Source organism: Pantherophis guttatus, chromosome 2 (assembly GCF_059756535.1).
Source record: "Pantherophis guttatus breed Tessera chromosome 2, ASM5975653v1, whole genome shotgun sequence".
NCBI lineage: Eukaryota > Metazoa > Chordata > Lepidosauria > Squamata > Colubridae > Pantherophis > Pantherophis guttatus.
Genome location: NC_142064.1, coordinates 267,535,518 through 267,552,478, shown reverse-complemented (window position 1 = coordinate 267,552,478; position 16,961 = coordinate 267,535,518). Strand labels below are relative to the sequence as shown.

Below are 16,961 nucleotides of genomic sequence, written 5' to 3'. Positions count from 1 at the left end.
TGAGTCAACCTTGAGCCTTGGTGAGATTCGAACCTGCAGTAATTGCAGGCAGCTGGTCTTAATAACCAGCTTAATAACAGGGTGCCTTAGACCACTGTTCTACCAAGGCTCTTATGGTTGTCCCAAAGGTGCTTTTTCAGGAGGCAACTGGATTTTCTTGTTTTTTCTTTGAAGACATTTCACTTCTCATTCAAGAAGCTTCTTCAACTCTGACAGGATAGTGGGGAATGGAAGGATTTAATACAGGGGTGTCAAACTGTCGGCCCGCGGGCCAGATACGTCATGCGCTGGCCATGCTCACCCCAGCTTTGTGAATGGGAAAAAACATTGTGAAACATCATGTGACGGCAATGTGACGCCAGACGTTTGACACCCGTGATTTAATACAAATCCTTCCATTCCCCACTATCCTGTCAGAGCTAAAGAAGCTTCTTGGATGAGAAGTGAAACATCTTCAGAGAAAAAACAAGAAAGTCCAGTTGCATCCTGAAAAAGCACCTTTGGGACATTTTTTGTGTCTATCAATGGCTGATTTGTCAGAGTGCCAGGCTTCTGGGCCTGGGATGATGGGCCTTGGAGTGGAAGAAAAGGGTCCCTCTAACATTACTTAATTCAAAAGGTGGTGTCATTTCCAGCAGGCAGCAGTTTCTAGATTTTTCCTCTTTTTAATGTCTAAGCATTATCTGTGATCTTGTGAAGACTGAGAAAATCTCTGCGGAGGCTCAAAAGTCACTTTAAAGGAAGGCCTACAAAACAAAGAGCAAAAATCCTGTCAGAAATGGCAAGACACGGTCAAGAGACAAGAACAAAGAGGCTGTCCTTGAGGCACCATTTGTGTCTTGTGGTTGTCAGTGTACTGTGGCTCAAAGTGACAAAGCATAGTTGGTCTGGATCAGGGGTCTGCAACCTTAAACACTCAAAGAGCCATTTGGACCCGTTTCTCACAGAAAAGAAAACACCGGAAGCCACAAAACCCTTCCCGTACCTGACTATTTCTTGAGAGGCCACAAAACTAGCATATGTAGTTGAATTAAACGTTCTGTTTTCTTCTGAAACTTTTCTTTTCTTGGATTTATCCATGGTTGGCCTACTGGGGGTTGAAAAGCTCAATAAATTGCGTGCCGGTGGGTGTCACACATTGGTGGTTGTGACGCATATTTTGAGTGACAGGGAGCCGCAGCAGAGGGGTGAAAGAGCCACATGCAGCTCCAGAGCTACAGGTTGCTGATCCCTGGTCTGGATGCACCTGGAGAAATCTCCCCTCCCACCTCCTCCTGTTGTGGATTAATTAGACCAACACAACTTTTCTAGGTTAGTCAGAGACAGTATATTGCGCAATAGGTTCAAAGCTCGTTTGTACATTACCCCTCCCCCCACCAAGCCACGCCCACAGAACCGGTAGTAACAAATTTTACATTTCACCCCTGCCATTCCCTATTGCAAGCATCAGTCTTGGATAGCCAGCAAAAGATATGGGCATGCTGGTTGAGCCCATCCCATACCTATGGTTTCTGTGGTGTAGTGGTTATCACGTTTGCCTAACACGCAAAAGGTCCCTGGTTCGAAACCAGGCAGAAACACATTTTTTTTCTCAGCATGGGAACATTTTAATTTCCAAGCCTAAACAGGAAATATCTCCCTGCATCACCTCAGTTCTGCCTGAGTTCCTGGAATGCGGCAGACTGTTCCTCCTTCCTCATGTGCAAAAGAAATATATTTTGTCTCAGCAATGCCAACCAAGAACTAATCTAGCAAAAATTAAGAAAAAGAGATGCTGTATAATTATGGGTTTCCTTTATTCCTTCTCTTCTTGACTTTGCTGAAGCTCGGCTATGAATTCCTATAAGAGCTGTTTGAAGATTGGCTAGCCAGGAAAGGAGCTTTGAGAAGTCAAATCCTTCATCCACATTGGATTAGCCCTTTGAGCCACTTCTAATCCAGTCTGGGAAAGGAGATCCCAGAATTCCCTCATTCTGAGAACTTCCAAGCTAACTTATTTTGGATGAAAATAGAAGGGGGACTCTCCTCATTCCACTTTTTTATCTTTCTTCCTCTTTGAATGGAGGTTTTGGGCATCAGCTGTGACCATCTGGGATGGTCATTACATCTGGGATGTTGGGGAAAGAGCTGCCATCTGCATCAAGTCAGCTGGAAGCAATGGTGGGATTCAGCCGGTTCGCACCAGTTCAGGAGAACCAGTTGTTAACTTTCTGAGCAGTTTGGCAAACCGGCTGTTGGAAGAAATCTTTTTCCTACCAGGGTTAATCCTATCAGGAAGGCAGGAAGGAGCCATTCTGGTGTGCCTGTGTGTGTTGTTTCTAGCCTTCTCCTTATCTTTATTATTGCCCTGCTTAAGTATTTTCAGAAACTGCCTCTGGGTTAAGCCTTGTTACATTGTAACAGCCCTTAAAGATTCTTGGCAGTATGCCCAGACTTTCTGTAGCCTGAGCTTTTACAGTGGTTTCCCCGCCCATCCACCCCTTTGATGGTATTTTTACACTTTGGGCTTGGGAGGAGGGACTGGTTGGATTAAGAGCTATTTACATAAGGATCAGCATAGTCATAGAAGAAATGGCTGAGAGGCAGCATGCAAGCTTGGCACTCTGTCTAATTTTTTTACTGCCTTTCTAGGGGCATGTGATCTTTCCTTAAATCTGGATGATTTCCTTAGGATATCTTGTGTGGTGAGTGAGACTGGCTGGCATCTTTAAGTGGTGCAAATGGGTCTAAGGATTGCTTCTCCTGGGTGGGAAAGGGTGCTTTGTCATTTCACTGAGCACAGGAGTCTCTTCTCTACGGGGATTCTCCAGTCATCCAGGTCATGGTTGTCCCAAAGGTGTTTTTTTCAAGAGGCAACTGGACTTTCTTGGTTTCCAGAAAGTCCAGTTGCCTCTTGAAAAAACACTTTTGGGATAGGATGTCAGAGAGTTTACAGCGTGACTACTATTTTGAGACCACCCAGGAGCAAAATACAGGACACAGAGTTTGTCTTACAAATTGTGGTTTATATACAAGACTCACCACTGGCTGGAAGGTAACAAACCTGGCAACATTAGCAATAGATCTCTGAGAAAATTTTGAGGAAGCTTCTCCATCCCCACCAGTCCTTCTTCTTCCTGAAATCCTGGGTGGTGGGGCAAGGGTCTCTTTACAGGCCACCAACAATTGGGGTTTTCTAAAGAGGGCTCTCTTACAAACCTTCCCACTTGCAGGACCTGAGGCTGGGGTTGATGCACCTTTCAAGGAGAAGCTGGAGGGATAAAGGCCCCCTTGTTCTTCCCTGGTGGTCTAGTGGTCAAGATTAGCGCTTTCACCGCTGCGGCCCGGGTTCAATTCCTAGCCATGGAAAGCTTTTACTTCCAAAACATTCATCATCCTGCAGGTGAAATTTTCAGGGAAGTTCATTTTCATGGCAAAATAGGCTGAACTGGCCAGAAAATTGCCCTAAATTTCCTTCTTTTCTCTCTTCCCCCACCCCACCCCACCCCTTGGTCCTCCAAGAAGGCTTGACAGAGTCTCCATGCAACCAGCTTGCCTTGGACCTTCAAAGAAGGCAGATGATGACGGCAAGAATCACAAGTGATTTGGATACTGCAAAGCTGCCTATGATCCATTAGGGGGAGACAGGTGGGTGTCACCTCTTCATGTTGGCTGAGGTGGAGCCGTATCCCACATCTCTGGAGCACAAGGGGTCAAAGGGTCTGGCTGTTGAGCAGAAGAATGGGGTGGTTTGAGTTCACCCAAGAACACCTGCAGGTACTCTTCCTTTACTTAACAAAATGGCTGAGTGGGGAAATTGAAAGACAACTCGTGCCATGTACTCTGTATGCATGGATTTGAATCTCATCCCTGTGGGCACTTCTTCCAGCTGATAGTGATTCTGGGGCTTCTGCTCCACCTATCCTCATAAGAGTTAAACCAAAAGCAGAGAGAATGCAAGGTGATGTCAATGCCGGCCATTAAGAGCATTTCTCTGTTTCTCCCACTAAAACAGAATCTGGGATCAAAACTTCATCTGGTGATGCTGCCTGTACATCCTAGAAGAGCAAAAGGTTGAAGGAGACCTGCGCCAGCCGGGACTCGAACCCGGGTCGCAAGATTGGGAACCCTGCATGATGCCCCTACACCACTGGCACAGCTGTTGAGAGTCTGTCTCGAGAGAAGCAATATTTATATCCAGGGATTTTCTTTTCCCATCTGATGGCGGGAGAGAGAAACACACTGGGTCTGGTGGCCAAAGTATCTTATTGCTCTCCAGCTCTGGATGCTCAAGTAAAGGGGAGCCAAGAAGGAGGCCTGTGCCAGGTCTCTGTGGTGCAATGGGTTAGCGCGTCTGGCTGTTAACCAGAAGGATGGTGGTTCGAGCCCACCCAGGGACGGCCTGCTTGATGTGTTTAACGATTAAGGCAATAGATTGTTTATTGATTGGGTTCTTCATCTTGGGACTGCAGTTCCCACCTTCTCGGTATTTTTTCTGCCAGATTTAATTATTTAGCCATCTGCTTGAATATTGTTACCTCCCAGAATTAAAAAGCAGGAGCAGGATACAGGCTTAATTAAGGGAGGGGAAATCGGGAAGGTATTTCTACATTTTGGTTCCTGCTGAGAATACAAGGTCAGATCAATGCCAGCCTCAGCTTGGACCCAGGTTGCAAGTTAAGAAAGCTGAGTGATGCTTCACAGCATTGTGCTACTGTGGGACTATTAAGCTTTTTAGGGCAAAATGTTTCTGCAGAAGAGACAGGCAAGTAGCTGCAGGATCGTGCAGAAGCTCTTTATAAGAGGTGAGGATTTGGCAATTTCACATAGACGGAATGCAGAAAAAAATTCCCAGATAGCCTTTCTGAAATCAGCTGCTTGCCTTAAACCTCCCAACAACCAAATTCACCCAGCTGGGCAAATCCCTGAAAGATCAGTGGCTCCCTTCCACCGAACTGCACCGAACTGCACACATGACCTCTTCAATCAGCTTCTTTCCATGTTTCATCGTTGCCTGTGATGTCACGTAATAGCTTGTATGGGGGAACCTTATGGAAAAGAAAAACTCTCCTGAGATGCAGGATTTAACCAGTAGCCTGACAACAACAATACATTTGTTGTTGTCCTACAGTTGCGGCCCTTTCTTGATCGGGATTCCCTGTGCACAGTCACTCACGCCCTCGTCACCTCTCGCCTGGACTACTGCAACACTCTCTACATGGGGCTCCCCTTGAAGGGCACCCGGAGGCCCCAACTGTTCCAGAATGCGGCCGCACGGGTAGTTATGGGAACTGCATGGCGCTCCCATACAACACCTCTCCTGCGTGAGCTGCACTGGCTCCCAGTGGTCTTCCGGGTGCGCTTCAAGGTGTTGGTTATCACCTTTAAAGCGCTCCATGGCATAGGACCTAGATAACTTCGAGACCGGCTGCTACTACCGATGGCCTCCCATCGATCTGTGCTCTCCCACAGAGAGGACCTCCTCGGGGTGCCTTCAGCCAAACAATGTAGGCTGGTGATCCCCAGGGGGAGGGCCTTCTCTGTGGGGGCACCTACCCTCTGGAATCAGCTGCCCCCAGAGATAAGGAGAATTCAAGACCTTGGTGCCTTCCGCCGTGCCCTTAAAACTTTCTTTTTCCAGCAAGCCGGGCTGGCCTAACACTTTTTAAAAATGTTTTTAATTGTTTTCTCATTGTTTTTAATTATGGGGCCAAATATATATATATATATATATTTAATTGTATTTTAATGTTTGTAGTTTATGTTTTTACTTTGGCTGTACACTGCCCTGAGTCCTCAGGGAGAAGGGCAGTATATAAATTTGATATAAAAAAAAAATGTGCTTCCTCATCTTTCACTTTATCATTGACTTTTGGAGAGCACAAATCTCTGGGGAACATCAGCTCTTTAAGCCCTCTCATACTGCAAACATCAGTTGGGATTGATCCGCAAACGATATGGGCATGCTATTGAAGAGGTACCCATACCTATGGTTTCTGTGGTGTAGTGGTTATCACATTTGCCTAACACGCAAAAGGTCCCTGGTTCGAAACCAGGCAGAAACACATCTTTTTCTCAACATGGGATCATTTCAAATTCCAGGAATATACAGGAAGTAGCATCCCATTTTCTTTTCTCCCTTATTCCATAGGGAATGAGTAAGCAGATGATGCTTTTAAGCTATTGATCTAGCTTAAACAAGACTAGTCATCGCAAGCCAGCAGCTAGAGAGAACAGAGGCCCTACGAGTTTTATGGCTTCACATTCTGCAGCACTAGAGAAAAGTGGCAGTTTCCCACCTCTATTCTGTCCTGGTCCTGGTCACCATTAAAAATGTGTGATCTTCCAGTACAGGAGAGTTTAAATCCACCAACTTCTGGAACCAATCTTAGAAATTTGCTCTTTGATATGTGTGATGGACCATCCTTGGCTCAGTGGCTCATGGGTTCCCTTCCCTACAGATGTGTAACTTCTAGTTGTAGATTCCAAACTGGTGATTGGGGATCCATTGTCCATTCAACCAAATATTCTACCGCAGAGACTTGATCCCAGCCAGGAGTACTTTAAAATTATTACAGACAGAGAGGTAGTTGAGTGCAGAGATAATGAATGACAACTATTTGTGTGTATCTGTTTGCTTACTCATTTATTCTTAGAAATCAGCTTTTTCTTCTGACTAGAGCAATGGTCCCCAATCTTTGCAGCTTGGTGGCCCTGGAGGGGAGAGGGAAACCGGGCTGCATGATCAGCGGGCCAGCGCACAAGAGCATGCTCGCTGGCCCGCCACTCCTGTGAGGAACTGTGCATGCATGTGTAGGAAGTTAGCACCTACTCCTCTCCTAGAAGAACGAAATAGGCAGAATATTATACCTCCCTGGATGAGAAAAGGAGAAACATGCTCTTGGAAAGCAGCCCCCATCTTTGCTAATAGCTCCAGAAAGACTGGTGCCAACCTATCTACAAGACAAAAGGCTGGGCCAGCTTATCTACAACACAAAAGACCTTCACCCTCAGGACATAATAGGATTAGCCCTCTACCCATCTCACCACATGGCACCTGGGAAGATTACATCACCCAGCAAGATTCAACCAAGCCTGGGACTCAAGACAACCTACAAAGTTACCCCTGCATGACCCCATGGGAGTCTGACAACCAATCAGAATACATTTCTTTCACAGGAACAGGAAGCAAGTTCAAAGCCCAAGAGAGGGTATAAATATATCTCGCTCTCCACTCCATGTGGTCACTTACCCAGGACTCCAAACAATGTGGTCCTGTCCACCATTAAACCATCTTTCCAAATAGCCTCCATGTTTCCAGTGTCTTTCTCCCCTACTTGGAACTGAACCCAGATGGACATTTCTTCCAACACATGTGTGGGCCAGCCCACCTCTCGTATGGGCGGTTTTCCTCTCCCCCCCTCCCCCAGCCAGGCTGCCAAGTTGCAAAAGATCAACAGGGACAGAAACATATTTTGGTTGCCTTAAATTCTCTAAAGATCTTAAGCTTACTACTCATATTTCCTGCCGTATTTTCGCTACACAATACCTAAATAAATTTATTTTTGTCTTATTTTTGCCTCATGCTATTTGTATTTATTTTTGAGTAATGGCCTTTCTTCGATTTGTAATTCCTTTTCTCCGGTCACATATGAGACACGTCCACCCATTCTCCATCAAATTTCTAAAATTTCCATGAGTTTGAGGTTTTTTCTTCATTCTGGGACCTGTTTTATTTTGATACCTCTTTTTCATTAGGATCGTTTCTTTGGGATTCTTATTATTACGGGCTGCCTCTTGGTGCTTGCAACTCTCCTTCCACCATTTCAGGCCTAAGTTTGCTAACAGCCACAAGACACAATCTGTGTTTGAAAGAGGAGCTCTTATTTCTTGTCTGTTGACTGCCCAGAGGCATGAATTTGAGAATGGCAGCTGTAATACTTCAACTCACTAAATAATAATAATAATAATAATAATAATAATAATAATAATAATAATAAATACAAATCTTACAAATAACAATACAAATCTTGATTTTCCTAACCCATCACTTCCCTGCCAGCCTCCATATTTTCCATCATTCCAGGCCTAAGTTTCCTGACAGCCACAAGCTCCTATTTCTTGTCTGTTGACTGCCCTGCCATTTCTGATAGGATTTTTCTCATTTTTGAGGCTTCCTGGAATCTCTACAGACCCTTCAGAGAAGCTGCTCTTGAGGAAAGCGACTTTTGAGACTCCACAGAGATTTCCTATATGTTCACAAGATCACAGGTGGTTCTTAGGCATTAAAAAGAGGAAGATATTGGCCAAAATGTTTCCAAACCGTTCACCCGAATGCTGGGGATGTAGGTATAAACAGGGAATTTTCTACCATATGTGGTGGACGTGCCCCAAAGCCAGGAAGTATTGGCATAAAATAAGGGAATGGCTGGAAGAAATTACTGAACAAAAGATTGAATTGAAGCCAGAACTATTTTTATTGGGCATTTTAGATGGGAAAATGGGTAAAAAACTTCAATATATAATATTACATATATTAACTGCAACCAGAATCGTTTTCGCTCAATATTCCTTCAGAGGCAATGATAATAAGAAAGATACTTGAATGTGCAGAGATGGATAGGTTGCAGTGGACATGGACAGGATGCTGGGGAGGTTGAACGCAGTCACATGTTTACTGGACCTGTGTCCCTCCTGGCTGGTGCTGGCCACCCGGGAGGTTACACGAGGCTGGCTCCAGAGGATTATAAATGCTTCTTTGAGTAAGGGTTTCTTAACTCCCACCTTGAAAGAGACGGTGGTGAGGCCCCTCCTCAAGAAGCCCTCTCTGGATCCAGCTGTTTTGGCAAATTACTGTCCTGTCTCCAATCTTCACTTTGTTGCGAAGGTTGTTGAGAGTGTGGTTGCGCGGCAGCTCCCACAGTACCTGGATGAAACTGTCTATCTGGATCCGTTCCAGTCCGGCTTCAGGCCTGGGTACAGCACGGAAACGGGATTGGTCGCGTTGGTCGATGATCTCTGGAGGGCTCGGGACAGAGGATGTTCCTCTGTTCTGGTCCTATTAGATCTCTCAGCGGCTTTTGATACCATCGACCATGGTATCATGCTGTGCCGGCTGGAGGGGTTGGGAGTGGGAGGCACAGTCTTATGGTGGTTCTCCTCCTATCCCTCTGACTGGTCGCAGTCCGTGTTGGCTGGGGGGCAGAGGTCGACCTCGAGGCACCTTGTTTGTGAGGTGCCGCAAGGGTCGGTCCTCTCGCCTCTCCTGTTCAACATTTATGTGAAGCTGCTGGGTGAGATCATCCGTGGATTTGGGGTGCAGTGCCATCTGTACATTGATGACACTCAGCTGTACATCTCCACCCCAGACCACCCCAACAATACCCTTGAAGTGATGTCCCGGTGCCTGGAGGCCGTGCGTGTCTGGATGGGGAGGAACAGGCTCCGATTCAACCCCTCCAAGACCGAGTGGCTGTGGTTGCCGGCGTCCCGATATAGCCAGCTGGTGCCATCGCTGGCTATTGGGGGCGAGTCATTGGCCCCCATGGAGAGGGCTCATAACATGGGCGTCCTCCTGGATGCACAGCTTTCTTTAGAAGAGCATATGATGGCTGTGGCCAGGGGGGCTTTTTATCAGGTTTGCCTGATACACCAGTTGTGGCCCTTTCTGGATCAGGACTCCTTATGCAAGGTCACTCACGCCCTCGTCACTTCTCGCCTGGACTACAGCAATGCTCTCTACATAGGGCTCCCCTTGAGGAGCACCCGGAGGCTCCAGCTGGTCCAGAATGCGGCCGCGCGGGTAATTATGGGGGCGACATGGCGCTCCCATGTAACACCTCTCCTGCGCGAGCTGCACTGGCTCCCAGTGGTCTTCCGGGTGCGCTTCAAGGTATTGGTTCTCATCTTTAAAGCGCTCCATGGCTTAGGGCCCGGGTACTTACGAGACCACCTTCTGCCACTGATAACCTCCCACTGGCCAATTCGCTCCCATAGAGAGGGTCTCCTCAGGGTGCCGTCGGTCACACTGCACTGGCTCCCGGTGGTCTTCCAGGTACGCTTCAAGGTTTTGGTTACCACCTTTAGAGCACTCCATGGCTTAGGACCGGGGTATCTACGAGACCGCCTTCTGCCACCAGTAGCCTCTCACTGACCAGTACGCTCCCATAGAACGGGGCTTCTTAGGGTGCCATCAGTCAAACAGTGTCGACTGGCGGCCCCCAGGGGGAGAGCCTTCTCTGTGGGGGTACCCGCCATCTGGAACGAGCTCCCCCCGGAGATATGGAGGATCCCGATCTGCGCGTTTTCCACTGTGCCCTCAAAACATTTCTATTCCAGCAGGCTGGCCTGGCCTAACCTCTCTTTTAAACTGCTTTTAATTTTTTTAAAATTTTAAATTTGTCTTATAAATTTGGGGTGTTTTAAATTTTGTTTTCTGGGCCAAATTATTTAATTGTATTTTAATGGTTTTTTAACATTTGTATTATATGCATTTTATCTTTTGGCTGTTCACCACCCTGAGTCCTTTGGGAGTAGGGCGGTATACAAATTCAATAAATAAATAATAATAATAATAATAATAATAATGATGATGATGATGATGATGATGATGATGATGATGATGATGATGATGATGTACTGTGCATGCATGCATGGATAGCATGCACCAAAAGAAGGCTTGGGAAGGTAAATAAAACAGCAGGAGGGATCAGCTGTGCCACATGATTTAGCTTTGCTAGAAAGCATACAAATTTGTCAAGTATTTGCAAGCCATTGGCACATATATCATACAGACACTAGTGGAGGCAGAAAGTGCCCCCACCCCTATGTGGAGAGGAGGGGCTTACACTGAGTATAAAACCCCCTCTAACCTTTCCACCATGCTCTCTTTTACGTTTGTTCTCCATGAGACATGATCTTTGATAGGGGTGGTCACACACGCTGTGTGCCCCCTATCCTAATGGATATTAAGACAGCCTTTGTATATAGTTAATATGTTTTGTTATATGAATAAATACATTTATCACATTTATTCATGCATCTGCCTTTGGATTCTTCTATGCTCCTGGGTGATTCTACGATCCCAATTTCCACAGAATGGTAGCAGAGGGAATGGTAGCAGAACTCCACTCCAGGAGCTGTTGAAAAGGCGAGATGCCCTCCAAAATAACCTGTGAGAGAAGCTCCCCTGTTGTGACCAGAGGCCTTCAACGGAGGAGAACTTCACAGCAGCCCCAGTCTGAATCAACGATGGAAAACATTGAAGGGGGTTTCCATCCAGCTACACCCTGGCAGCCAGAGGCCACCCAGATGCAGCAAGAGATCCCAGGGGCCGAGCCAGGCAATGTTGGAGAAGGCTTCTTCAGCTCTGACGAAGAGGGGGCAGAAGGACCAGATGAAAGCCTGGACAGGCAAGTGGCTGAGATGTCAGAAGAGGAGTGCCGAGCAGCGCTGGCCTCCCTCCTGAAGACAAGGGCAGCAGCCAGAGAGAGGCCTGAGGAGGCAGCACCAGAGATGCCTGCCATCCCGGTAAGGACTCCCCTGCCTGATCTCTCCAAGATGGCGCCTGCCGCCAGAGAGACTGCCCCCCCACCCAGTTTCCCGCCAAACAAAATGGCCACCAGGCCACTTCCGGAGGCAACTTCCTCCAAGATGGCTGCTCCCCTGGGCACTTTGCCAGCACCACGAGCCAGGCCATCCCCAGCCCCACAGCCCAGGCCTACAACGCCAGCCAGCCAGTTCAGCCTTCCAGCGGCCCAGAGGACCACTCCGAACCCACAAGCCCCTTGCCAGGCCCCGCCTGCCATGGCAAACATCAAAGAGGCCATAGAGGCCCTGGTCGCTGCCCTGCAACTTATGGAGCAACCACCCACTGGCCCCCCCGAGGCCCCAGACCCAGCTGCCCACTCAAGGAGGGCCCCAAATCCAACCTCCCACCCCCGGAGGAACCCAGATGGACCTGCAGCCTCCCACCCCCCACTGCAGAGGCGCTCACCATTCACTGAATGCTCCAGGGAGGCCCAGGCTGAGGCCTCCGCACCTTTCCGGCCCTGCTGGGATGATCCGGAGCTGCAATCCTGCTCCTCTGATGGAGAAGAGGAGATCCAGAGACATTTCCAGGCCTATCCAGCCCATGGACCTCATCTGATGGGCCTCCAGTCTCCAGAAAGATCTCCAGGCCTTCCTCCCACTCCTCCAAGGCTTCCCCGCCACATCGCTGATGTCCGGGCCTACACTGAGGCTCCAGCCAGACCTGACTTCAGAGCTCAGAGAGGGAGATCGGAGCTCCAACAAGAAAAGGCTTTGGAGCATGCTCCATTTCCTGCACGTGCCCAGTTGCTTCAAACTACAGAAGGACTACAAAAAGGAGCCAGACCTAAGCAATCGATCCCAGGCTTAGGGATCCCAATGCCATTCACAACAGGCTCTTTTCAGCCATTTGAACAACTCCCCATGCAGTTTAATGGCAATAATTTTGTAACTTTGCCAAATAATTTTGAAAAATTACATTTAAGTGGTCAGAATTTTAAAAAATGGTGTAAAGAGATTCAGATAATTCTCTTAAGAGAAAATACTCTGGACATGATCAAAAGACCACCCCCTTTACCTTGGAGCCCTGAAATTGAGTTCCTGCATAAAAGAGCTCACACAACCCTGTTAAGTTCTATAGACACAGCTCTGTATGCCAGTCTTTCGGACGGCCTCACAGCTCAGGAAGTTTGGACTGCCCTATATAATTTGTTCCGTAGTGACAATATGGCTGCAACCAGCAGATTGTCAAGAATTTTCCACAACTATAAACTCAAACCTGGTGTCAAAATGGGGGAACATTTGGCAATGCTTAAAGCCATGAGGGATGAGCTTATACAGAGGGGGGAGCCTGTTTCTGAATCCACTTTAATTAGTGTGATGTTGAACTCCCTAGACAAATCCTGGAGTCCCTTTATTATTTCTCTAGAAGGGGTTTCTAGGGAACAAAGAAATATAGAATATTTTTCTGGCCGCTTTATTGAGGAAGATTTAAGGCGCAGAGATGAGGAACAACAAGAAATGAAGGAGGCATATCACAGGCCTAGGCCTCAGAGGAGGCGCCAGGACACAAGTGAAAGGATTAATACCCTTCCCACCTGCTTTGACTGTGGCATACAAGGTCACTTTAAAAGGGAGTGCCCTCGCTCTAGGGCCAACACGGCTGGACTTAAGCACAGTAAAAATAAAAGAGGCCGTGGAAGAGGGGGAGGTGGTCATAAAGGATACCAATACTGTAGTGTCACTAGTGACAACCACACCTCCCAGATAAAGGATGCTGAGGGGCTGTGGCTTCTTGATTCAGGTGCATCAACGCATATAGCCAACACAAACCAACAATTTAAGGTTTTACACCCACTCAAGTCCTCAGTAAAAGTTGCCACTGGGGACAAGGCAGAGGTAACTGGGGAAGGCGTGATCAATGTGCCTGGTATAGGAGATGTCACTGGGGCACTGTATGTTCCCTCAATCAAGAACAACCTTTTAAGCATCTTAAAATTGACTGAGGATAAAAATGTAAAACTGGTCTTTGAGAAGGGTGGAGGTTATGTTTTCGAAAATGGGGGTGTTGTTGGCGATATTGTAAAAATCAACAATTTGCCTTATTTTTCCCCAAAAGCACAGGTCAAAAGGCACAAGAAACCTAACAAGAAGGTTCAGGGAGCTAACGCCCAGATAGAGCAGAAAGCTTCTGTGCCAGCCCCCAGGTTGTCCAAACTCAAGGACCCTGGACCTAAAACAAATGAAGCTTTTAAACCAGCTCCTAGGACATCCAAAGCCATTAAGGCTGAGCCCATTAAGGTCACAACTCCTCAGCCAACCCTGAGGAAATCTAAGGTGACCATTAATCCAGTGCCTACTCTCATTACAGAACAGACCAAGGCTTGTAATGGTAAGATACATAAGGTTGACAAAGTATGCATGGGTAAACCTTTACATTTGGATTGTGCTCATATATTACACCGCAGGCTCGGCCATGCCAGCTTCCCGGTTATTAAGAAAATGCAAGATTTTTCTGATGGGCTTAAGATAAAGAATTGTAATACCTATTTGGAATGTGCCATCTGTAAGGCAGCAAAATCTAAAACTGCTGCTATACCTAAGGTCTCTTCCCGTCGTGCAAGGTACCCTTATCAGCTGGTACACATGGATTTGGTTGGTCCTTTTAGACCCTCCCTTGGTAGGGGGCGTTATTTTTTAACGGTAGTAGATGATTACTCTCGTTATGGCCATGTATTTATTTTAAAGGACAAAACTGAAGTCTTTACCAACTTCAAATATCTTTACAACCAGATCCAAACGCAACACAAGGTCTGCATCGCTCAGGTGCAGAGTGATAGGGGGACTGAGTTTACATCCAAGATTTTTGAAAAGTGGATGAAGGAGAGAGGTATCCTCCATTTTAAATCATCCCCTCGAACTCCGTCCGAGAATGGTATTTCAGAAAGGAGAAATGGAGTGCTGCAGAATGTCATGAACTGCCTACTTGCAGATGCTGACATGAGCCAAGTTTTTTGGGCAGAAGCGGTCAAAATGGCTAATTATCTAGTCAACAGGACGTGGAGTAGTGCCATTAACCAAACCCTATACTTCCTGGTCCATGGAAGGAAACCTAGCCTCTCACACCTGAGAATTTTTGGTTCCTATGCCTGGGTCCATATTCCCAAGCACCTCAGAAGAAAGGGGGGCAAGGCATCAAGGAGGCTCAGATTTATAGGTTATGCAACCGGCAGCAAGGCCTCTAGGTTTGTAGACAAAAATAACCTTGTCATTGTCTCTAGATCAGCTTCTTTTGAGGAGGGATCAAATTGGTCAAAAATTCATTCCAATGAACCCGGTTATTCCCCTATTAGAAGCGACACTGAACAAGCAGCACCACCTGAAGAGGATGAACCAACAAACTCCAAGCAACTGACCAGCGAAGATCCAGATGGTGATGAATCCCTACCTGACTCTGACGATTCAGACAAGGAATCCCTGGGTGACTTCACACCTCCTGCCTCACCTAAACGACCATATCTTCGCAGCGCCTGGGACAGAGGCCCGCCCCATTTTGATTGGAAAGATATTTCCAGCAGCTCCAATTCTGACACCGATGCTCCGGATGACAATGATGATGGTGAGTGGCAATTTCCCAGACGGTCAAAACGCTCCAATAAAGGGGTGCCACCCAAAAGGTTGGACATTGGCTGTGTTGCCTCGGTCAACAGTGTTACCATGGCCCCTAAAACGTACTCAGATGTCCTCCAGCTTCCCGAGGAAGAAGAAGCGCAGGTGGAGGGTGGCAATGGAGCGGGAAATGGACAGTCTCAAAAAATTGAAAGTCTTCATCCCCATGGAAGTCCCCAAAAAGAGGAAAGCAATTGGCACCCGTTGGGTCTACAAGGTCAAGCCAATGCCCAACAACAAACTCCTCTATAAGGCCCGGCTGGTAGCACAAGGCTACGCACAGCGCTACTTGCAGGACTTTGATGAAACATACTCCCCCACCGTGAGAGCGGAAAGTGTGAGGGCTGCTTTGGTCACCGCAGCAGCACATGGGGAACACATTTTTCAATTTGATGTGTAAACCGCTTATTTACACGCACATCTAAAACAAGAAATTTACGTCAGAGGTGCCCCCGGATTTCAACGGCAGGAAGGCCACACCTGGCTTCTGAAGAAAAGTTTGTACGGCCTCAAACAATCAGGCAGACTGTGGTACAAATGCCTGACTAAAACTCTCAAATCACTGGGTTTCCATCCATCTCCAGCTGATAAATGTACCTTCACAAGGGATACCAAAGGGGGGCTGGAGAAAGTCCTAGTGTATGTCGATGATCTTTTATATATAGGGCCTGACAAGGGGGGAAGTATTATATTTGCCAGGACCCTACAAAAAAAGTTCACTCTAAAGTCTTTAGGATATGTGGACAAGTACCTAGGCGTACAAATCATCACTACACCAAAAGGTTTTGCTCTCTCCCAAAAGGAAAAGATAGAGGAACTCTTGGTGAAATGTAAAATGGAAGATAGCAAGCCAACGGCTATCCCAATGCAGACCGACTATTATGGATTGGCACACAAGGATAGCCCAGAGTTCCAAAATAATACTCTATTTAGGTCAGTGATCGGCTCATTACTATATATAAGTAACTGGAGCCGTCCAGATATTGCCCTGGCCGTAAACCTGCTATCTAGACAAGTGGAACATCCTACCCAGTTCCACTGGTTGGCCATTAAAAAGCTATTAAGGTATCTCAAGACCACAGCAGATTACGTGCTTCGCTTGGAACCTGAGAATAGAGACAAGGCCCAATTAAAATGCTTCGCGGATGCGGACTGGGCCGGAGATACCAAGACACGTAGGAGTACTTCTGGCTTCTTGGTACTATTAAATGAGGCACCCATCCATTGGCATGTGGGGCAACAGAAATTTGTTTCGTGCTCCACCGCTGAGGCCGAATATGCATGCTTATCAGAGGCAGGGAACGACCTGATATGGTTTGATGCCTTAATTTCTAGCATCTGGACACCACCGACTTTGCCCATCCAAATTATAGAAGACAACACCAGGGCCATAGGCATTGCCAAAGCCTATGCGGTGGGAAAAAGGTCCAGACATATTGATATCCGCTATCAAAATGTTAGGCAACTAGTAGAGATGGGGTTTATATCTTTATCACATTGTCAGACCAAATATCAAACAGCTGATATTTTCACAAAACCTCTACCAGCAGATAGGCACAAAGATCTGTGTAAAAAGTTATGTCTCACAGGGTAAAATCTGTTGTGCATTGCATTTGTATGTTTGCATGCCATTGGCTCGCAAGGAGGGGAACTGTCAAGTATTTGCAAGCCATTGGCACATATATCATACAGACACTAGTGGAGGCAGAAAGTGCCCCCACCCCTATGTGGAGAGGAGGGGCTTACACTGAGTATAAAACCCCCTCTAACCTTTCCACCATGCT

The 16,961-nt window shown here is 47.0% G+C and overlaps 3 non-coding genes across 3 annotated transcripts; all 3 read left to right on the top strand.

Annotated features, from left to right (window-relative positions):
* The first annotated feature begins 1,507 nt into the window (after positions 1-1,507).
* On the top strand, positions 1,508-1,580 carry TRNAV-AAC (transfer RNA valine (anticodon AAC)). The gene has a single exon. It is a non-coding gene; the product is annotated as a tRNA-Val (tRNA).
* A 2,725-nt stretch (positions 1,581-4,305) lies between these two features.
* TRNAN-GUU (transfer RNA asparagine (anticodon GUU)) lies at positions 4,306-4,379 on the top strand. The gene has a single exon. It is a non-coding gene; the product is annotated as a tRNA-Asn (tRNA).
* Positions 4,380-5,971: 1,592 nt separating this feature from the next.
* Positions 5,972-6,044, top strand: TRNAV-AAC (transfer RNA valine (anticodon AAC)). The gene has a single exon. It is a non-coding gene; the product is annotated as a tRNA-Val (tRNA).
* The last annotated feature ends 10,917 nt before the right edge of the window (positions 6,045-16,961 follow it).